Source organism: Pongo abelii, chromosome 2, assembly GCF_028885655.2.
Source record: "Pongo abelii isolate AG06213 chromosome 2, NHGRI_mPonAbe1-v2.0_pri, whole genome shotgun sequence".
NCBI classification, from domain to species: domain Eukaryota; kingdom Metazoa; phylum Chordata; class Mammalia; order Primates; family Hominidae; genus Pongo; species Pongo abelii.
Window position 1 is genome coordinate 164,358,715 of NC_085928.1, and position 23,636 is coordinate 164,382,350.

At 36.7% G+C, this 23,636-nt stretch overlaps 1 pseudogene; it reads left to right on the forward strand.

Moving 5' to 3' along the window:
* The first annotated feature begins 19,426 nt into the window (after positions 1–19,426).
* LOC112132758 (dynein light chain 1, cytoplasmic-like) lies at positions 19,427–19,675 on the forward strand (annotated as a pseudogene).
* Positions 19,676–23,636: the final 3,961 nt, after the last annotated feature.

Sequence of the window (23,636 nt, forward strand, 5' to 3'; positions counted from 1 at the left end):
GTCATCTGAGCATACAAGTGTTTCCTTTTCTTTTTGAAATTGTTGTCATTTGAATGGGGCTTTTTGTTTTTATATTTTTTTTTCCCTTGAGGGTTTGACAGTGGCATAGATTGTGTATGGATGATTGGCTTTATTTCTGGTGCTTTCAGAGTACCAAGATTCTGTGTGAGTTCTTTAGTGAGTTTTTTGTGTTATGTGTCACAGGCATTGCATGCTGAAGAAATTGATGTTTTTTTGGTGGTATAATTCAGGCGGCAATTTAGTACATGGTGTTTAAGAGTAAGAGCTGTCAAATAGGATCTTACTCAACTGTTTACCTATTTTGTATTGCAGTATATGTGCAGCAGTGCTCTGGGAAGGGGAGACGGGGTGAGAGATGGCTCCCTCACCAAGTCTGTTTCTGGGTCTTGATGGAGTCCCCTTCAATAACTGGCATCATGTGTGGATTATCTTAATCTCCTGGGGGTGGGGGTGGCAGGGGTTGGTGAGCTGCACTCCACCCTCCCTTAGGGTTAGTCCAAAGGTTAGGTCATCAGGAGACTCACAACTCCTTAGGGACCTGTGGGTCCTCTGAACTTGGCAGAGTTGGAGCTTGTTGTGAAATATGTCTGCAGATGGTCTGGTGATGCAGTAAGTCAAGGGCAGAGGATCCTGGGTAAGATGGTGGTACTGCAAGTGGTACCATGGATAGGAAGAATCAGTATTGTTAAAATGGCCTTACTACCCAAAGTAATTTACATATTCATTGGTATTCCTATCAAACTGCTTGTGACATTCTTCACGGAATTAGAAAAACTATTCTAAAATTAACAGGCAACCAAGAGTCTGAATAGCCAAAGCAATCCTAAGCAAAGAACAAAGCTTGAGGCTTCACATTACCGAACTTCAAACTATACTATAGGGCTGCAGTAACCAAAACAGCATGGTGGTGCAAACACAGACACATAGACCAATGAAATAGGTTAGAGACCCCAAAAATAAACTTGTACACCTACAACCATCTGATATTTGACAAATCTGACAAAAACAAGCAATTGGGGAAAGGACTCCCTATTAATAAATGGTGCTGGAGTAACTAGCTAGCTATATGCAGAAGATTGAAGCTGGACCACTTCCTTAAACTGTATACAAAAATCACCTTAAGATGAATTAAATATATAAATGCAGAACCTAAAACTATAAGAACTCTTGAAGAAAATCTAGAAAATACAATTCTGGACATAGGCCCTGGCAAAGATTTCATGACAAAGGTGCCAAAAGCAATTGCAATAAAAAAAAAATGGACTAATGGGATCCAATTAAACTAAAGAGCTTCTGCAATGCAAAAGCAACTATCAATAATGTTAACAGACAACTCAGAGACTGGGAGAAAATATTTGCAAACTATACATCTGACCAGGGTCTAATATCCAGCATCTATAAGGAATTGAAAGAAATTTACAAGCAAAAAAAAACCCTATTAAAAAGTGGGCAAAGTACATGAAGAGATGTTTCTCAAAAGAAGACATACATGTGGCCAACAAGCATAAGAACAAAATTCAACATCACTAATTTTTAGAGAAATACAAATCAAAGCCACGATGAGATACCATCTCACACCAGTTAGAATGGCTATTATTAAAAAGCCAAAAACAGCAAGTGTTGGCAAGGTTATAAAGAAAAAGGAATGCTTTTACATTGTTGGTGGGAGTGTAAATTAGTTCAACTACTGTGGAAGACAGTGTGGCGATTCATCAAAGAGCTAAAAACAGAAGTACCAGTTGACCCAGCAATCCCATTACTGAGTATATACTCAAAGAACTATAAATTGTTCTGCTGTAAAGACACATGCATGTGTGTGTTCATTGCAGCACTATTTACAATGGCAAAGACATGGAATTAACCCAGATGCCCAACAGCAGTGGGCTGGATAATGAAAATGTGGTACATATACACTGTAGAATACTATGCAGCCATAAACAAGAGCAAGATCATCTTTACAGCAACATAGATAGAGCTGGAGGCCATGATCCTAAGTGAACTAATGCAGGAAAGGAAAACTAAATATCAAATGTTCTCACTTATAAATGAAAGTTAAACAATGAGTACACATGGACAAAGAAGAGAACAATAGACAGAGAACTTACTTGAGGGGCCTACTTGAGGGTGGAAGGTGGGAGGAGGATTAGGATAAAAAAATTACCTATTGAGTGCCGTGCTTATTACTTGGGTGATGAAACAATCTGTACGCCAAACTCCCATGACACACAATTTACCTATTTAAAAAACCTGCATATGTATCCCCGAAAATAAAAGTTAAAAAAACACGTGTATTATATTTTATCCAATGCTTTTATCTTTTCTATATTTCCAGAAATCGATGTTGTTCCTTTGCATTTTTAAAGTAAATGCTGTAGTGTTTCATATTTGAGCCCTATCTTCTCATTTGTCATGTTAGATTCTCAAATATTAAAAAAATTCTGAATGTTACTAAGACGAATTGCTCCTTGTGATTGTCTTATGTTTACAAACCCATTTATATCTAACTTGCTGCAATCTGTGCATTTGGGGATGCTAATGTGGTCAATAAATATATTCTGTGGGCACGTATCATTGTAGTCTTTTTTGTTTGACCATTTGCTTTTTGAAGCTTCTAGACATCACAGGCATGATAATAGCATTACTATATGAACATTGGTAAATTTGATGGGTACAAATTTTCAAGATATCTCAAAAGCATCTCCAAATCTATGGAAAAGTAAGGAAAGTCATATGAAGTCATTTTTCCTTATTGTCTAGAGTCTTTATTAGGCCTCAGAGGAGGTTGAAGTATGTCAGTTTACTGGTCTTTTAATGAAATGACACCTCTTTTGAGAGATTATGTCTGGCTTTGTGGGACTGGTAGTCCTTTATGCCTGTTTCCTAAGTGTCAGCTGCTGTTTGTTGCCCCTGGGGGTGTGACTTCCTCTAGAAATCCCCTCTGTTTTTAATTTGCTATTTCTAACCACCTGTGGATTGATTAGAACCAGATAATCACAATTAGAAATAGTGTTCAAAATCTGAAAACATGTTTGAGTGAAGAACGATGGGGCAATTCAATGAGAAACTTAATGAAGATTTAGTGTATGTGCCTTCTAAAATCCATCGCAATTTCTCTGAAGAACATTTTAAAAAAAAATACTTGGGGTTTTTTTTTCAGATGCTTAAGATAGAATCATGTGACCTCCATATAAGTGAAGTATTACATTCTCTGATGGAAAGAAAATGGGTTGATTGACCAGCAAGAATGTAGCCAGTTGGGAATCCCATTTCTCATTGTAAATTAATAAGCTATTATTTTGCATTGCAATTTTCTTTTTCCTGACACTGGTAAGAATGAGTCAATTTACCAGGTGTATGAAAGGTGAGTAAAAATGAAAGATGAATATCAGGGTGAATCTGCAAAACTGAGGTCAAAATCCTGAATTACAAGACTATATAATCAGGCTGAAATTACCTTGTCTTTTGTATTACATTACTATATATGACATTTGTTCTAGATTAAAAAACAATATCAGAAGGGGAGAAAAAAGAAACTTCAAAACAAAGTGGGTACTTTTGCTGAATATGTATGCAGAACCTGCATCAATCACTCAAAGATGGACAATATAATCTTGGCATAATTCATCCCGTTTTATTATTTGACAGGTAGTTTTAAAATTTTCCTTAGATTTTATAATAGTTTTGCTGAGGCAGGTATGCAAAGACTGCAAGCCTGGATACTAAAAATATAAACTAAGACTTGAATGTTTGCAACATTAGGATGTTTACAATTCCTGAAGTGCTTTCATCAACACCTATTTATTATTATCTTTGAGGCCCAAGTTTCACATTTTAGATTAAATCCAGCTAAGTTCCATGCTTCAAGTTCAGTTCAGGTTTAACTAATTTTAAAAAAGTGAATGTTTAATACTGTGCTTCTCAATCTTTGCTGCACATTGGATTCACCTAATGAGCTTTAAAACTTCCTAATACTCAGGCCATACCAATTAAATCAGAGTATGGGGATGTGACCTAGGCAAAAGTTCTTGCTAAATCTCCCCAGGTGATTTTAGTTTTCAAAGAACCACTGCTTAGTAATAAAGCCTAATCAGATTAAACTCATCAAAGAGTCGGACAGGTGCCATTATAAACCCATGTCTCCTACCCGAGCTGGGCCGTTCAAGCTTCTGCATGGCTTTTAATTTATTCTTAGCTCCCTCTCACATATATCATGGAGTATTATTCAAAGACCTTACATTGTATTACTTCACTCTTAGCAGAGTATCTTACCATCTCAAAATAAAACCACAACAAACCAAAACCAAAGGTAGCCATCCACTGTGCACTCCCCCAATTCCCCCTACTTCCCCTCCTTATTTGGCTACAGCTTCCTGAATCAATACTTCCTGCTCAATTGCAGAGCCAACGCCCTGGATTCATCCTTTCTCCCCAGTCCCCTCCTCTTCTGTCTCCACTCCTGCTCCCCTGCAGCTTCTCCTTTCCTTGGCCCAGCCTTCCTCTCAAGCTGCCACCCCAATTCTCTTCATCTCCTCCAGGCTGTTTGAATGCCTAACCTATAGTCACCATTTCAACTTTCTCAATGCTGTTTCTACTCTGGCTTCCACTCTCACATGCTACCATAAAAAGCTTCTCAAGGCCCCACCAATGACTTCCACTGGCCAGTTTCAATAATCCGCTCCCTCCTTGCCCTATCTCTCTTTGCAGACACGCCTGATCTTTTCAGTGCTCTCTCATCTCAGCTGCCCCAACCACATTTCTTGATTCACTTCTTTCTCTTTCTCTGCCTACACTTTAAGTACTTTTGTCCTGTAGGGTTCTACCTTTAGCTAGCTTCTAGACTCTGCATGTTCTTCTTGGGTGCTTCTGGCCAATCTCATGGCTTCAGCTAATTCTCACATGATATTGGTTGCTAGCCCCCAACGTTTCTCCTAGAAACGCTGGGCTTTTACGTTCATCCATAGACACTGCAAAAATCCCCCAAATCTCTGTGCCTATAACTGCCTAGAACATTCACTCAGAAACCACTCCCAACACACAAAACTAAATCCTAAAGGAATAAACAAATCAAAACAAAATAAAAAATAACAGCACAATAAAAAATTCCTTCTGTCTCTGTTTGTGCCGCAGTTTCTCCAGTCACCCAGTCTCTAAGCTGCTGTCTTTCCAGTCACACATGAGACCTTGTGACACTTTAATAATTTGTTGAATCCATCTCTTTGTCTGAATTTCACTGCCCGAGTGAAGGAACTCATTTTCCTCCATACAAATTATAATTTCCTTTCACAGGGCCACCAGAGAGATTGTTTAAAAAACACAAATTTTACTGTATTATGTTTCTACTTACAGCTCTTCAGCAGCTGCCCATTGCTTCCTGCACGCATTACACGTTCTCATAGTGTGCTGATCCTTCCTTCCATGAGTGTCCGCACATCCTTTGCAGGGTCCTTACTATACACAGCCCTCACGCCTCTCAGCTTGTGCTCCAGCCTCACCCAGTGCTGCACTGCACTGACTCTTAGGAGACCTTTTCAGATGTTGCCTGTTATCTCGACATTCCCTCCGCTCAGAGAATCCTACTTATCCTTTAAGATTCAGATAAAGAATTATTTCTTCTGTGAACTTGTTATCTGAATGCCATTCTCTTTCACCTCTATTATGGAGTTAGTCACTTCCTAAGTCAGGCTCACACAGAGAGGATAATATAACTGATCACATTGTTTTAGAATTTTTAGAATTTTATTTAAATTTCACCTGTGAAAATAAGCATGTTCTTGTATGGACTGAAATGCTATAAATAATGAGAAAATTCATTTTATTATCCCCAATTTCAATCTCTTTCCCAGAGGTCAACATGGTTATCATTTGAATGTGTAAGCTTGTAGACCCTTTATTACAATTTGAATGTACACATAAAAATATTGAATTAGGGCTGAGCACGGCGGCTCACACCTGTAAACTCAGCACTTTGGAAGGCTGAGGAGGGCAGATCACAGAAGGTCAGGAATTCGAGACCTGCCTGGCCAACAAAGCAAAACCCTGTCTCTACTAAAAATACAAAAATTAGCCGGGCGTAGTGGTGGGCGCCTGTCGTCCCAGCTCCTCGGGAAGCTGAGGCAGGAGAATGGCTTGAACTCGGGAGGCAGAGGTTGCAGTGAGCAGAGATCCTGCCATCGCACTCCAGCCTGGGCAACAAGAGCAAGACCGTTTCAAAGAAAAAAAATATTAGTCTTTGAAGCTTTATTGAAATATAATTGACATAAACACTACATATTCAAAATATGTAATTTGATAAATTTTGATATATAGTATGTATATAACGGTGAAATCTTCCATGTTTCCCTCTACCACTTTGTAATCCCCCTCTCCCATCCTTTCCCGACCTACAATTCCCAGATAACCACTGTCGTTTTCTGTCATGATGTTTACATGTCCTGACATTTTATATGAATGGAATCATACAATATATGGTATCTTTTTTTCTGTCTTCTTTTACTCAGCAAAATTATTTTGAGATTCATCCATGTTCTTGCATTCCTTTTTATTCCTGAGGAGTATTTTATTGTACAGATACATTTGTGTCTCCATTAAACTATTCAGAAAAATTTGAGTTGTTTTTAGCTTTTGGCTGTAATAAATAAAGCTGCTGTGATATTTGTGTGCAAATCTTCATATGGGCACATGCTTTCATTTCTCCGTTATATATTATACGTATTATATATTACGTATATATATTTATACATGTACATAATATATATGTTATATATAATGTATATGGTGTTAGACTGAATGGGAGTAATGGGGAAAATTCCATCTACTTTCTCTACCTGAAAGTAGAAACTGAGCTCCAAATCAAATTCTTATGTCTCTTTAGTTCCATGAGATTGTCCAGATATCTACTCAGTTATCTGACTCAGCTGCAGTCTTCTGCTTGGTCTCTCAGCCTCTTGCCCTATGCCTAGAATTGGCAAATGCCTTGTGAGAAAAAGTAGCATGGAGAATCTCAGTTCACCTCTCTAAGATTCCCTTTCCTCTCTGATCTTGGCCTCCCACCTGTGTGTTGCTTTCACAGCTTTTCTCTTTCAAACAGATGTGGTTTTTAGTTTGTTTGTTTTATATCAAGCTTTTCCAAGTGTTTGTAGCAGAAGCATCAGTCTGCTTCAAGCTACCCCAATGGAGTAAAAAATAGAAGTTTAAGATGAAGAAACATTATAGACATGTCAAACTTTTCTATTATTAAATAAGAATATTTGCTAATCTGGTTATTTTTATTCACTCATTTTACAAATACTTGTTCAATGTGAATTGTGTATAAGTTCTCTGCCAGACACCAGCAATGCAGCATTGACTCAAATAGACAAAGCTGCCATTATGAAACTTCAAGTCTAGTAGGAGACCTAGATGTTAAACAAATAATGCCATGCATAAATATAGAATTATGAACTGTTATAAATGCCAAGCATAATGGTGATTATAATAATAATAGCTAACCTTGATACATTTTTTTCCATATGCAGTTCTCTACTTAAATGTTATTTAACTCATAGATATCTCATACAACGGGAAAGTAAGCTTATTAGAGAAACTTAATGCTATGGCTATTTGAATTCCCAGTTAAAGCTTGAGATTATAAATTAATAGTGCTATTAAGTCTGTCAGGTTGGTGGATTTTCTCCTTCAGAGCTGACCTGGGTATAAGTGTATAGAAGGCAGATTAATGGGTTGGAAAGTGAAAAGAGGAGGTGGATAATGGATATTGAGAAATTGGAGATGTTAATAGGCTGGGTAATGCATTGATATTAGAAAGAAAACTGTAGCAGTGGGGGTACTCGAGCAAGTAAGTTGGAATGGAAGAAAACTGTGATCAGAAAAATGGAAAATGGAAGTGATAATGAATGTAAACAGTTTTTGCTGATGAGAAAGTAAAGGTTATGACTACTTGAGTGGGTAGCTAAGGTAAAGGAGAAGTTCCTAGGAATGAGGAAGTATGGGAACTGAGAGTTTAAGGATGGCTAATTTATGGAATTGTCAAAGTTATTTAGGATGCTTAGCAGGAGCTGCAGTAGAGAAGACTAAGTTTGGAGGAGGGCATTAGAAATCGATTTAAATTTTTGTCAAGTTTCTGTATTGTATCTGTAGCTGCTATTGTTACTAGGATTTGCTTCTGAATTATTTTAAGCAATAGGGTTCTGTGCTAAACAAAATCTTTCAAAGCTAGCCTGAAGTGGCCCGATGTTATATGCATCATAACTATGAACATCACTTATGTAATTGTGATATAATATAGTGCCTTTGAGACAACTGAATGGATTATGTTTGGTTTCTTCTTTTATTGTCAAAATATCTCATTTTACTGCTTAGTGTACACATTCACCTCTGGCAGTCCTCCTTTTCATCCTTTTTTTTTTTTTTTTTGCTTTTATTATGAAATGAGAAATCAGATAAATTTATTTAAGAGCATGGAAAGTAGAAGTAAATAGGCTTTGAATAATTATCTGAAATAAACATAAGAATAAGCTGTTTCAGGTATTTATTCAGTCTATTTACTTCCACTTTCCATGCCCTTAAATAAGTTTATCTGATTTCCCATTTTTACCTGCTTTTAAAATGTATTTTGCAGTTTCTGAACACTTGAGTTTATCATTACATGACTTCAACATAAGCAAGTCATTACTCTATCTGTATAGAGACTTTTATTTCATTATTTTTTTCTATGTAGACTCAAGATGAATAGAATTGCTATTAATATTAATCAACTGAAATTTTAAAGTTTATTTAGATAAGCATAGCCTCATGAAAATTTAAAGCTGAAGAAGACCTTAGAGCACTTTTATTCCAAGTTAGGTTTAATATGTTACTGTCAAAAATATTTTGAGGGGGTCATCTATAAAGGATATTAAAATGAATATCTTGGCCCAGGAATGCTGGATATTAAAAAGTATGATATGAGTCTGTCATTCGATCTGATTATCTTGATTCTGGTTGTCTAGAAATTGAAACTGGAGTTTCCTAATATTAAAAATAAGTACAGTTTTGTAATACATTTATTTGAAACTTATCTTTATAATCTTCAATAAAACTATCTTGAAACAGCACTGAAATGAATAACTAAGGGATATTATTCCTTCAGTTCACACATGAGTATATTCAATATTTTAAGTATAGCTATGAACATAAAAGTGGGTCATTAAGCATTTAACATCGATGAAAACAATGTAGCTCCTAAACTTAGAAATCATAGCCAAACTGTGTTAAAAACCAGACTATTTTACATTTGAAGTTAGATAATAGTTTTAACATCATAGCAATACTTAGGATGAGCCACTAAACTTCAGAAGAAGAAAGGACTCTAGCAAAGATCCAATTGCAGATTTTCCAAGCTTTAAAATCACTTAATTTTCTTTGAAGATATTGAACCCTAGAAAGTTTAAGTAAATTTCTCAATGTTAAACAGGGAGTATTGATATTCATTCATTTTTCCTCACGTATTTATTATTTATCTAGTGTATGCCAGGATGTAGGGAATTCCTTTGCACCACACAATTTTAAAAAGATCGCCAAGAAGTTCATCATTTAATGGCGAAATGAGGACTGGAATTCAAGACTTCTGATGCCTATTCTTGGCTGCTTTCTGAGAAAACTTTACACCTCATTTGTTTCAACATCTAGGAAGACTTTGGTTCTATTCCAAGTACTCTAAACAAATTGTTTTAAGGTCTTTTAGGCCTAGTTTTCCTCATTTTTCCCCTTTCAACCTCCTTATTAAGTTGGGTGCTTAAAAGATATTTCTCTACTATAAACACCTCTATGCAAATAAACTGGAAAATCTAGAAGAAATGGATAAATTCCTAGACACATACACCCTCCAAAGACTAAATCAGGAAGAAGTCGAATCCCTGAATAGACCAATAACAAGTTCTGAAATTGAGGCAGTAATTAATAGTCTACCAACCAAAAAAAAGCCCAGGACCAGACGGGTTCATAGCTGAGTTCTACCAGAGGTACAAAGAGGAACTGGTACCATTCCTTCTGAAACTATTCCAAACAACAGAAAAAGAAGGAATCCTCCCTAACTCATTTCGTCAGGCCAGCATCATCCTGACACCAAAACCTGGCAGAGACACAACAAAAAAAGAAAATTTCTGGCCAATATCCAAGATGAACATTGATGAGAATATCCTCAACAAAATATCGGCAAACTGAATCCAGCAGCACATCAAAAAGCTTATCCACCATGATTAAGTTGGCTTCATCCTGGGATGCAAGCCTGGTTCGATATATGCAAATCAACAAACGTACTCTATCCCATAAACAGAACCAATGACAAAAACCACATGATTATCTCAATAGATGCAGAAAAGGCCTTCGATAAAATTCAACAGCCCTTCATGCTAAAAACTCTCAATAAACTAGGTATTAATGAAACGTATCTCAAAATAATAAGAGCTATTTTTTGATGAACCCATAGGCAATATCATACTGAATGGGCAAAAGCTGGAAGCATTCCCTTTGAAAACTAGCACAAGACAAGGATGCCCTCTCTCACCACTCCTATTCGACATAGTATTGGAAGTTCTGGCCAGGGCAATCAGGCAAGAGAAAGAAATAAAGGGTATTCAAACAGGAAGAGAGGAAGTCAAATTATCTCTGTTTGCAGATGACGTGGTTGTATATTTAGAATGATACGACTGTATATTTAAAAAACCCCATCATCTCAGCCCAAAATCTCCTTAAGCTGATAAGCAACTTCAGCAAAGTCTCAGGATGCAAAATCAATGTGCAAAAATCACAAGCATTCCTATACACCAATAAACAGACAGAGAGCCAAATGATGAGTTAACTCCCATTCACAATTGCTACAAAGAGAATAAAATACCTAGGAATCCAACTTACAAGGGATGTGAAGGACCTCTTCATGGAGAACTACAAACCACTACTCAAGGAAACAAAAGAAGACACAAACAAATGGGAAAACATTCCATGCTCATGGATAAGAAGAATCAATATTGTGAAAATGGCCATACTGCCCAAAGTAGTTTATAGATTCAATGCTGACCCCATCAAGCTACCATTGACTTTCTTTACAGAATTAGAACAAACTACTTTAAATTTCATATGGAGTGAAAAAAGATCCTGTATAGCCAAGACAATCCTAACCAAAAAGAACAAAGCTGGAGGCATTATGTTACCTGACTTCAAACTATACTACAAGGCTACAGTAACCAAAAACAGCATGATACTGGTACCAAAACAGACATATGGACCAATGGAACAGAACAGAGGCCTCAGAAATAACACCACACATCTACAACCTTCTGATCTTTGACAAATCTGATGAAAACAAGCAATGGGGAAAGGATTGCCTATTTAATAAATGGTGTTGGGAAAACTGGCCAGCCATATGCAGAAAACTGGACCCCTTCCTTACATCTTATACAAAAATTAACTCAAGATGGATTAAAGACTTAAGCGTAAGACCTAAAACCATGAAAATCCCAGAAGAAAACCTAGGCAATACTATTCAGGACATAGGCATAGGCAAAGACTTCATGACTAAACCACCAAAAGCAATGGCAACAAAAGTCAAAATTGACAAATGAGATCTAATTAAACTAAAGAACTTCTGCACGGCAAAAGAAACTATCATCAGAGTGAACAGGCAACCTACAAAATGGGAGAAAATTTTTGCAATCTATCCATCTGACAAAGGGCTAATATCCAGAATCTACAAGGAACTTAAACAAATTTACAAGAAAAAAACAACCCCATCAAAAAGTGGGCGAAGGACATGAACAGACACTTCTCAAAAGAAGACATTTATGCAGCCAACAAACATATGAAAAAAAGCTCATCATCACTGGTCATTAGAGAAATGCAAATCAAAACCACAGTGAGATACCATCTCATGCCAGTTAGAATGGAAATTGTTAAACAGTCAGGAAACAACAGATGTTGGAGAGGATGTGGAGAAATAGGAAGGCTTTTAAACTGTTGCTGGGAGTGTAAATTAGTTCAACCACTGTGGAAGATAGTGTGGCAATTCCTCAAAGATCTAGAACAAGAAATGCCATTTGACCCAGCAATCCCATTACTGGGTATATACCCAAAGGATGATAAATCATTCTACTATAAAGACACATGCACACATATGTTTATTGGAGCACTGTTCACAATAGGATAGACTTGGAACCAACCCAAATGCCCATCAATGCTAGACTGGATAAAGAAAATGTGGCACATATATACCACGGAATACTATGCAGCCATAAAAAAGGATGCATTCCTGTCCTTTGCAGGGACATGGATGAAGCTGGAAAACATCATTCTCAGCAAACTAGCACAGGAACAGAAAATCAAACACTGCATATTCTCACTCATAAGTGGGAGTTGAACAAAGAACATATGGACACAGGGAGGGGAACATCACACACTGGGGCCTGCCGGGGGTTGGGGGGCTAGAGGAGAGATAGCATTAGGAGAAATACCTAATGTAGATGATGGGTTGATGGGTGCAGCAAACAACATGGCACGTGTATACCTATGTAACAAACCTGCACATTCTGCACATGTATCACAGAACTTAAAGTATAATTTTTTTAAAAGAAGATATTCATTCTCATATCAACAATTCTTGAATTCTTGTCATGGAGAAAAGCAACAAAAATAAGGCAATAGAAAGATGTGCTTCACATTATAAACAGTCGTGTTGTAAGAATAGGAACTCTGGATCCCTGTATAACAAAAAATTAAGAAGCTAATGAGAATAATCCCTGTATTCAAAATACACTCAACTGCATGTGAAAGACAATGCACCCATAATATAGCTCACTTAGTGTCCTTTGTTTATAATGCATAATTCCTTAATCATTCGTTTGTGAAATAAGAATGAACTTTAAGAAACATAAAATCTGAATAATATTTATTTTCACAATATCATTGCTAATCTCAAAATAGCAACTTCCTTGACTCAAAATGTTAAATGTTTCAAAAACAAAAGATATTTTTTTTTACCTTCTGAATAGAGTCTGCAAAAAAAGGTGGATTATTTTACTAAACTTGCAAAGAGACTAGGTCTCAGCCTGTACTTAAGAAGCATGAGGAACAAAAGTGGCAAACAAATGTCACTAAAAGTAATGCCCATACATACCAAAATATCTAGTTCAACCATGTTATTTCCACTAACATAGCAAGCCTATTAAACAACCAGCACAAGGTAAGCTTATACTTCATGAGACAGAATTACTAAATTAACTACTCATCTATAATAAATTTCAAAATTCCTCATCTTAAAATAATTTTAGTGCACGTATTAAGTACTACAGACTATGTAGAAAGAGACATAAAATATACATCCATTCTTTGCAATTTAAATTTTTTATAATTTATAAACACTGTTCAGACATATATTTTGAACTAATAGTGCTTTTTTCTAAATTTAATTTAGGTAATTAAGCCTTTCTTAAATGAAGACAGATAATAGGTATATGATCTCTGTAAACTTTTACTGTAGTTTATATTCCAAATAAAAATTTTCTTCCCATTATAATATGACAATATAACTGTTTTCTGAGTGAAGGTATATGTAAGGCTTAAGGTTTAAACTCTTTGGGAGACAAACAGCATAGTGAAGAAATATTTGTTCATTTAAAAATATGTACCATCTCATAATAGGCCACTGACATTTCAAATTTACATGTAAGAATACATTTATACCTTAAATTTCTAGGAAAGGCACAAGCTTCATGTTTAAAAAAAGCAAAACTTTAAACCTATCAATTTATTGAAAAGCCATTACTCCTATTAGAAACAAATAATGCAAGATGTTGGCAACAAGACATAGCACAAAAATATATTTCATAAATGTATTTCTCCCTTTATATTCTGGCAGGAGATAGAATATCTCTTTGGCTAGGAGAAGCAGAAGTATTTGATGGACTGTGCAAACTGGTCTCTTTGTACAAAAACGAAGAATTTCTTCCCTAAAGCCAAAGATCACAGATCCATTTAGGGACCCCATGGTAGTCATAGAGCCAAATGAACACGTTACTCTTCGCTGATTGCAAGGCAGATGTTCCTGAACATTATTGTGACTGGTAGCTATTTCAGCATTTGTAAGAGCTTTAGCCTAGGTTGAAAGGCTCACTAACCTCAAAAAGTGGCAAAAAGAGCCACAACAAAGTCGGTTATGGAAAGCTTTTTTTTTTTTTACTATGCCCGTATATGTTCATGTAACCAACATAAAGCAGAAGAGCAGAAATGCAATGCAAGAAGACGAAGACTACAAATATAAGACAGAATTGTGCAGAAGAAAAGAATCCTCCTATAAAGACATGACTTTTCCAATTTACATCACACACATTTATATCTAGAGGTGACTGAAACGATGCCTGATTCAACCTGAATGGATAAACAAAAAATAGCTGTAATTGTTTTAATGTCAATAATTTTAGGAGAACAACTTATTCAAATATCAGTTTTGTCCTTAAAATCTCCTTAAAATGCTTAAATGTCCTTAAAATCTCCTTAAAATGTCCTTCAAATGCTTTTGCAAGTGGCAAAAGCACAGATGGGAATGATCTATTGGAGAATATCGAAGTCAAGCAGCTCTTTGAGGGTTGAGGCTGATATGGAAGGTGGGCATTCTCTGAGGGAAGGAAGGTGAGTAAGGATAGCCAGAGGGAGGGAAGGTCTGGAGGACAGACCCCTATTTTCCTCATTTTTAACCTAAATATACAAGCATCTTGCTCTCTCTCTCTCTCTCTCTCTAGGCTGCTTAACAATATGATAGGTGTGAAAACATCTTGAATTGTGCAAATAGAGTAGTAGGTGAGAAAACAGGTGCAAAGTAATTAAAAGATTTATCGAAGACCACTCAGCCAAGAAAAGATAGAGGTGTGTGCTTAACACCCAATTTCCTGGCTACTATTTTGGGAAGCAATTAGTTCCTTTTCAGTTACTATTGACCCTCTTTTGATTCTATCTGGATAACATGAATGAAATCTTTAAAAACAAATGGCTTCTAAAATTATTAAATAAAATGTTAGTGTTTTAGCCAGGAATCTCCAAGAGGAACAGAACAAATAGGACATGCGTCTATATAGAAAGAGATTTATTTTAAGGAATTGGCTCACCTAATTAGGAGGCTTGGTGAGTCTGAAATCAGATGGGAGAGGTTAGTAGGCAGGAGTGTTAGGAAAGAGTTGCAATTCAAATCTAAAGGCAGTCATCTGTGGAGTCAGGAAAAGATGATGTTTTAAATGAAGTCCAAAGGTATCCTGCTGGAAAATTCCCTCTGTCTTGCGGGATATCAACCTTTTGTTTGATTCAGGCCTTCAATTGTTTGGATCAGCCCTACCTATATTATGGAGGGCAATTTGCTTTACTGAAAGCCCACCAATTTAAACGTAAATCTCATCCAAAAACATCCTCACAGAAACATCTGGAGCAATGTTTGATCAAATATCTGAGCAACATCACCCAGCCAAGTTGACACACAAAATTAACCACCACAGTTAATATTGATTAATATATGTATATAACATGGATTATAAAATCATGCCTAACTTAGTTTGGAATAAATATCGAAGGGATCATTTTAACCCCCATCCCCCAGGCCTTTTTTTTTTAACCCTGTAGGCCAGTTTTTTTAATCTAAAAAATTAAAAATTTTGCATAGATGATTTATAATATATCTTATAGACATTATATTCTACAGTTCACCATAAAACTTGAATTGAAACTAATTAGAATTTAAAAGCGCTATAGCAAAGAAATATTTATACAATTCATTTATTCAACAAATATTCATTTAAAAAATTAATTAATTTACTGTTCCTTCTCTTAAGGGCCATTTCAAGCATCATTCCACATTATGAATTAAATTGAACACTTAAAATTTCAGTTTTTAAAAGTGAAAGTTGTAAAACTTGCGATTCCATGGCTGATCATTTCTGGATTATTTCTAATTTTTGGCCAAATATATTTTATTTCATTGATTTACCTAGATTATAAATGCATTCAATTTGTATTTTAATCAATTGATAAATCTACCAATAAACCAGCCAACTAATAAATGTCTACCATGTACAAGCTATTTGACCAAACACAATTTAAAATCTTGAAACCTGCCTCTGATATATGCCTCTATCTTGTGTAAAATAGACTTCATACCTCAAAGGGATACTTCTCATTACCTTAGATAAAACAATCTTACACTAAAAAGAAAGTCCAGAGAAAGCCATCTGGCTTAGGTAAATAACTCTAAGGAAGGTTTAAAAAATTTCCAAAAGAGCAAAGCTCTGAAGTGCTATGCATAATAAATGTTCATTTGTATGATGCAATATTAATAAAGCACAAACATATTCATGATTAAAATCAGGCCAGATTCCAGAGCAGCTTTGAAGAGTGATAAATTAAGTATTTATTTTTCAATTAATCTAATTTTATTCAAAACTGTAATGTTATGAGCACAATGGTAGTGCATGGTAATAGAACAAGAGTAAGGCTAAACAGTTTTTGTCCTGGTTCCTTCACTCACTAGCTACATGACTTTATATTTTTACTTTTTCTGGGCCTTAGAGCAAGTTTAACTTTCTGGCTATAAGTTAGGAATAAAGGTGAACACATTAATGGAAGCAAAATTGCAAAATATCTATTAGACACACCAAAGATTCTATGCCAAACTCAAGGGACGTGTTTTGCACTTATACATTAGGATGTATAAAATACATCATATTGTCTTATACATTATGATGATAGGCACTTATAGCAACATAGGGTTATGGTCAATTCTATTTTTTAGAAAATAAGAATTATAATAACAAGTTTGGGTTAAATGTAACCGTAGGGATCTGACTATATTTGAAATTCAATAGTCTTACAGCCATTAGATTCAAAATTTCACAAATAGAAGTGAAAGAGTTACTAAGGAAACCAAATTTGATCTACATGATTTCAATGCTTTTGAATATCCTCTTTTGTAAAGTCACAAAAGTACTCCCTAGCCACTTTGCTCTGTGGCTGAAAACATGAAAAGAAAAGAAAGTTCTTATAGATGATTTATATGTTGCATGTATGACAATTTAAATATATATTTTTTCTTTTATTTAAAGTATCTAAAGTTTTTGTTTTAACCCCCAACAATTCTATCATTTTTCTTCTAGCTGTATAAGCTCCTAAAGGTAAACTTTGTCATTAATACGTTGATGAATTGGTTGTTTGATAGATTCAGTGATTTATTCACTCTTTCCTTAAATATCTGCCAAAGTCACTAAAGGGGTTATTATAAAAATTACTCAAGATTCTGGATCTTGTCTCTCCAACCCAGCATTTATTTCCATCTCCCTGTTCATCATATAGTTTCTTCCCTGTTGTTGGTCATTCTTTAAATCCAGCCTCCACATTACATCTTGATAATACAACTAAAGCACAGACTTGGCTTGGCATTCTTGGTCCTACTATTTATTTCATCCTCTGCCTGACTTTTTGCTTCTCATAACACTGAACTAACACACACACACGCGCGCGCGCACACACACACGAAACTATTTTTATCCTCCTCACTCCTTGCCTTGCCAATAGCCTTTGTTCTACTTGCAACATCTACTTGTAACACTTTCACTTTCCTAGACCACTTTAACCTACCCTACATGCCCCCAAGGAAATTCCTTTTCTCTTGGTTTCCCCAGGTTTCTTTGTTCTTTTATTTACTGTATTAGACTCAGAATATTGTTTTTATGTCTGTGTCTATCTTATTTCACTCTATCTTTCCTTCTTCTGCAATCTTATTCAATCCCTCAAAATGCAGCCTTAATTCAATAATTCTATTTCATAGCCAGGGTTCATATTTGTCCTAGGAGCTCCAGGTCTCTGATCTTTCCCTTCACATATGCTCTTCCTTCACTGTCCCCCATCAGAGGAATGACAGCATTCTTTTAATAACAGAAAAAATGTTTCAGTGATTACTACATGCAAGGCACTCTACTGGACTACAGTGATGAATGAGAAAGACATGGTCCCTATGTTTAGGTGAGTTTGCTTTCCAGCAGACAGATGGGGGGATATTAAACAACTTATTAATACATCTAACAGCCTTCTTTAATCACAATTATATATAGCACATATTCTTGACATTCTTTCTGTTGTGAGCAAACAGCAAGGTCAATTTATTCACACACACACACGGGCATGCACATGCGAGCGCGCACACACACACACACACACACACACACACAGAGAGAGAGAGAGAGAGAGAGAGAGACATACCTATAGCTAACTCCAATAGCTGGTATCCCCAAAGCTGTGCTGTTTGGTGCTGGTGGCATTGATGTCCTGGAGGTCAACTAGCTTTTTCAGTCCAGTGGACAATGGTAGATGGCCCAACACCTCAGAGAAGCTTGGAATAAGGCTTACTCCTCTTATTCTGCCATGCTGAGTGGCCTGATGTGTACGTCGGGGGAGAGATGGTGCTGTTATAGGGGACAACTGGTGATTAAGGACACGGTTTAACTCTGTTTTTCTTAAAGAACGCAAAATCCCCTACATCTCCAATTTTGGCTTAGGGGAATGGAGGAAAGTTTGAGGACAATGGCCATCACTTTTTATGAGCCTGCCCATACTCCAGTTGGATAGAGACACATTTGCAAAACTCACTCCAGAAACCCCAGCTGACAAACTGTGTAACTGTCTTCTTTGCTACAGATGACTCCAAACTCTGGAATCATGTGAAGAAGAGTATGAGTAAACAGAAAATGTGCTTTATTCTTTGACTCCCCAGTTGCTGTCTCAAATCATTTTCTCATTCTGTCCCTGTCCATACCAAACTGCCTTCAGGTCTTGGAAGGCGTTATTTTCCCCTCTACCATGAAACTTTTGCAGGTGCTGCACCCTCAGCCTCAAATTTCTTTTTCACCCCTTCCCTTCTTAACTCCTTGCTTATTCTTCAGTTTATAATGTAAAAAATCCACTTCCTGGGGCAAGTTGTTCTCTCTTTCTTTTATATGGTCTTATGGCAATTCAAATGCCATTCCTTGTAGCACTCATCTACATTACAATTGTATTGTCTTTATTTGTGGGATTTACAAAAGTCTGTCTCCTGCACTTACAGCTGACATTTGTAGTTGAGAACCCCCAGCTATAGAAAGGACACCAGTAGCTAAAGCCAGTTATGTATACGTGTGTGTGTATATATATATATGTATGTGTGTGTGTGTGTGTGTATATGTGTGTGTATATATATATACACACACACACGTGTATATATATACACATACATATATTCATAAGAATAAATTGAGATGCTCCCACTGGGCCTACGCCATGCTAGCACCTCCCCAGGATACCCAGCATCTCCCCCAGGAGACTTTTGCGGTGGACAACCTCCTGCTCCATGGTAACCACATGATGAAAAATGCAAAATGTGGACACGTTAGAATAAATGCAGCAGGACTCAGTGGAATGTGCTACTCAGGCACTGGAGACATATGTCATAGAAAAGGACATTGTGGCCCATATCCAGAAGGAATTTGACAGGAAGTACAATCCCATCCGGTATTGCATCTTGGGGGGGAACTTAGGCAACTCTGTCACACATGAAGCCAAACACTTCATCTACTTCTGTGTGGGCCAGCTGGCTATTTTTCTGTTCAAATCTGGTTAAAAGCATCGCCTGTGCCACACATCCGGTGATCTATCCAAAAACAAGGATTATAGCCTAAATTCCAAATACCAGAGACTGGAATATCCAGCTGTGCTAAGGGAACACTTCTTTTTTGAAACTTTATTGTGTTTTGTTTGGGACATTCTCTGTGCTAGTTTGTTGTGGTTATAAAACAATTAACATAACAGCTTACATATGTATTTATTTTCTATTCTAACCTTCTCTGCCCTGTGTTTTTGCTCTCAAAATCCATTCCTTAAAAAAATAAATCTGTTGCAGATGTGAAAAAAAGAATAAATTAATCTTCCTGTTGGCTTGTAACTGAGTCGAGAATTTCAATAATAAATGCTACATATAATTTTAGGGCTAGAACATGTATATGCTAATCATTGAATAGCAGTGCTTGATAAGGCATCTGGCATTTGGTAGCTAATAAATATATGGGGAATGAATAAATGAATAAATATTAGCCTTAATGAATTTTGATGTAAAAATTGATATATAGAAGCTTTATTTTTACAAAACATAAATTTATATGCCAAAGCACTGTAGATCAAGTGTGTTGTAGCCACAGTGAGCTATTTGTTTTTCCTCAGGAGGAAATGTAACTGCAGTGAAGTTCATCCTTGTAGTGCTGATGAATTATGGTTCAGTGATCAGAGAAGAAAAAAACAAGGTTCAAAGAACAGAATGAAAAATAACAGTCAGATGCTCCAGTATAAACCCTCCTATGTGTGTGTTTGTTGGTTTGTTTAAACATTAAAAAGTGGCTTCAGTGACAGTTTCCATAGTGCCTTTTATTTTCCCTTTATACAGCCCAGATGTTAGAAACAATGCCAGGTTTTAATAATGATGATGTCAGAAACCTCCAACATAGAGACCTTTGAGTAATGAAGCAGAGGCTTGAATCTGAGCTTCTTAGGAATTATTTCAAGGCTTTGTAAAAAGTGTATCTCTAAATGAACTATATATACTAAATAAGAAGGATACGTCAAAGTCTTATAATTACTAAATTCTTGCATTCAGCTAAAACTTTTTATCTTATAACGAACACATCTGTCATCCTATTCTTACCCACTGCAAACAGTGCCAATCTGAAATGCCTATAAATCTGTTCATTCTGAACTCATTAAACTTGGGAACATTACCATTTCATCCTAAGCTTGTCCTGAATGCACAGAACTACAGTAAGATGTAAGGGACCTGGGCTGTGAGTTAAGAAAACTGTCACTGTGTTCCTGTCCTGTCTGTCAGCCTGACTTCAGATAGGACCAGACTTGAGCACCGCCAACACATGTTCTTTTGAAGATATTCACAAAAGGTGATTACACGTTACTTTAAAAACATTTTTGAAATCAATATTTGTCTGAGACTGGATACACTGAAACTGTTTTGATCTTAGGTTATCGATCTGTGAGTAAGCATTAAGAATATACTAAAATCATATTAAATTACTCTTGGCTATCTCTTTTCTACCAGAATGAATCCAGTTATTTTCCAGGTGATGATGATTAGGTGTCAAGAAACCTGCAGTTACTTGACTGAACATTTTTTTCGTTAAGAAACTGATATGGTTTAGATGTTCGTCCCCTCCAAATCTCATGTTGAAATGTGATCCCCAATGTTGGAAGTGGGGCCTGGTGGGAGATGATTGGATCATGGGAGTGGATCTCAAGAATGAGTTAGGACCATCCCCTTAGTGATAAGTGAGTTCTTGCTCAGTTCATGCAAGATCTGATTGTTTAATCCAAGGGGTTTAATCCAAGGCACCAAGGGACCTCCCTCCTTGGTGTCTTGCTCCTGCTCTCTCCACGTGATGCTCTCCCTCCTGCTTCAGCTTCTGCCATGACTGTAAACTTCCAGAGGCCCTTTCCAGAAGCCAAATAGATGTTGGTGCCATGCTAGTAGAGCCTGCAGAGCCATGAGCCGAGTAAGCCAATTAAACAAGTTTTCTTTGTAAATCACTCAGTCTCAGGTATTTCTTTATAGTAACACAGAAATGGACTAACGCAGAAACAAACGCACTTTAATTGATAGTGTACACAGACATGAGGCAGCAGGGGTGTGGCCGAGACCAGGCCCCATGCTTGTCTTGGCCAAGGTAAGTGGTCTTCTTACAGGGTCTCAGGTGGTGGGGGTGGGAGGTGGGGGTGGGGAGAAGCAGAGTCAGAGCTTCTGCTTTGACTGGCAGGAGGCCTGTAGACAACAGATCCAGGCAGGGGCCAGGGCTGAGGTATAGGTATACAGAGCTGTGGCTGGGACATGTGTATATCTGTGTGGACAGGTATTTTCAAAACACCTACTGCTACACAGGGTCAGTCCTTTTGGGGTAATATAGGTTAATTCTGGACATTGTGTGCATGTGTTCAATTGATAGAAATCTTTGAAAACCAAGTAGCTAAATACATAAACAGAATCAGAGCTCACCCTAGTAGATACAAGCACAGTGGTTGCCTTTTCAGTTTCCTTTCCGCTCCATAGTTAAGTCTAATAAGATGGTGTCTAGCTGGGGATATAGCCTTCACCCTGAAGAAGCACAGCTCCTCTGCTATCTCTCTTCCTTGGCTCTCCTGTCAGTGTGTGCGCATGCCCACAATCACACCCTCTACACCCCCCATCCCCAAACACACATGCAGACATAGATAACTTAGTAGACCTCAAGAAATCAAAAGAAATAGAAACAGTTATTGCCCACCCAAATCGGGGGCCAGTAGGATCCATTGTAATTTCCTGACATGGGAGTAATATTATTTTTAAAATTGTTTTTAGCAAATCCATATGTCAGTGAAAGCTGCATTGTACTTGCCAGATTAATTTATCAACTTTAGACAGAGTTTATTGATCTTCTGCTGTCTAGTGGGGAGAAAATGGAAACAGAGAGATTTACTAGGAATCTTGTGCAGTGAACCTGTCATGACTGAATAAGGGTCTTATCTAGTTGATGTGATGTAGAGATTGATAGGAGTTAAGGGACAGGAAGAGGCAGAGATACTTTTAAGTTTGCAGGGTAAAAAGAAAAGGCAGTAACTTGGGAGTAGAGGATAAAAGGAGCAATAAGTTTGTCTCTGGGCATTTTGGTTTATAATAATACTGGTCTTTCCACGTGAGGATGTTCTGTGGGTAGCTGGAGATGGATGACTAAAACTCAGGAGGGGGAAGGCAGAAAAAAGATTTGAAATACAGAGCTGTGGAATATTGTATATCAATTTCAGCATCTTATTCATCTCAGGGTCTCAATGCCTTTTTTGAGTCTTACTTTTCCTTCCATCGGCAATTAGAAAGTATTTGAAATTTTCTTCATGCTGGTGCTAATTATCCTTTGATCGGACTATTGCAATACCTTGGAATTTGTCTCTTCAGTTTCGTCTTTTCCTTGCTCCAGTACATCATATATGACTTTGTTCCAAGTGCAATTCTGCATAAATAATGTTTTTGGCTCCCTGTTGCCTACAAAATCTAAACCAGATTTTTCTTAGCTTGACTTTTCAGCTTCAATCTACTATTTGCAAACTAATTGCTCGTTATTTTCCTTCATACATTTAGCAAACTGATCTACTTGCTGATTATCACTCATACTTGATGCTTTCCCATCTTTGTGTGCTGCTTCTGCTGATCCTCGATGCCTTTCCTTATTCAGAATGCCCTAATCCTAAAAGCTTAGGTGCAGTGTTGGCTCTACTGTAATTGCCCCAACTGAGCAGATTCCTTTCCTCAATTCTCTTTTCACTTCACCTGTGTGTTGTATGCCATTAAATTCATTTTATCTTATAGCTATTTGATCATATTCCTTATGTCCCTAAGAAAGACCTTTAAGTTTTTTGAAGATAAGAACTCTTTCCGATAAAACTTTGAAAGTTTTTGGTACTCATTATTATGTTTGGCACATAGCAGCACTCAATAGTTATTAAAATAAATATGCTTTCGCCTAATCATGTTAAATTTGAAATTTTAAGTTAAGGTT